Source organism: Bison bison, unplaced genomic scaffold, assembly GCF_000754665.1.
Source record: "Bison bison bison isolate TAMUID 2011002044 unplaced genomic scaffold, Bison_UMD1.0 scf7180017864236, whole genome shotgun sequence".
In the NCBI taxonomy this organism is placed as follows: domain Eukaryota; kingdom Metazoa; phylum Chordata; class Mammalia; order Artiodactyla; family Bovidae; genus Bison; species Bison bison.
This window is the reverse complement of record NW_011494808.1, coordinates 2,175,000-2,175,226: the sequence shown is the minus strand read 5'-3', so window position 1 is coordinate 2,175,226 and position 227 is coordinate 2,175,000. Positions and strand designations below refer to the sequence as shown.

The 227-nt window shown below is 66.1% G+C and overlaps 1 protein-coding gene across 1 annotated transcript in view; it reads left to right on the top strand.

Annotated features, from left to right (window-relative positions):
• The window catches only part of NKX6-3 (NK6 homeobox 3), a 4,680-nt gene that overhangs the window by 830 nt on the left and 3,623 nt on the right, over positions 1-227 (top strand). The gene's annotated exons all lie outside the window — the stretch shown is intronic.

Genomic DNA, 227 nt, shown 5'->3' with positions numbered 1-227 from the left:
ACCCAGAGCCGCGTCACCACTTCACTCCAGTGAAGAGAAATTCCCCCCCCATCACCTTCGCAGAGTCCCCGCACGCCCCAGCAGCACTCAGGGACATGAATGTACCCCGACCCCACCTGGGTCATGCCCCGATCCCGGGGGGCCGGTTCCCTCCTGGGGGTGTGTAGGTTCAGGTCAACAGCAGCAGCCAGGCCGCCCAGCCTCCAGGAGGCGCTGCTGAGCCCCAT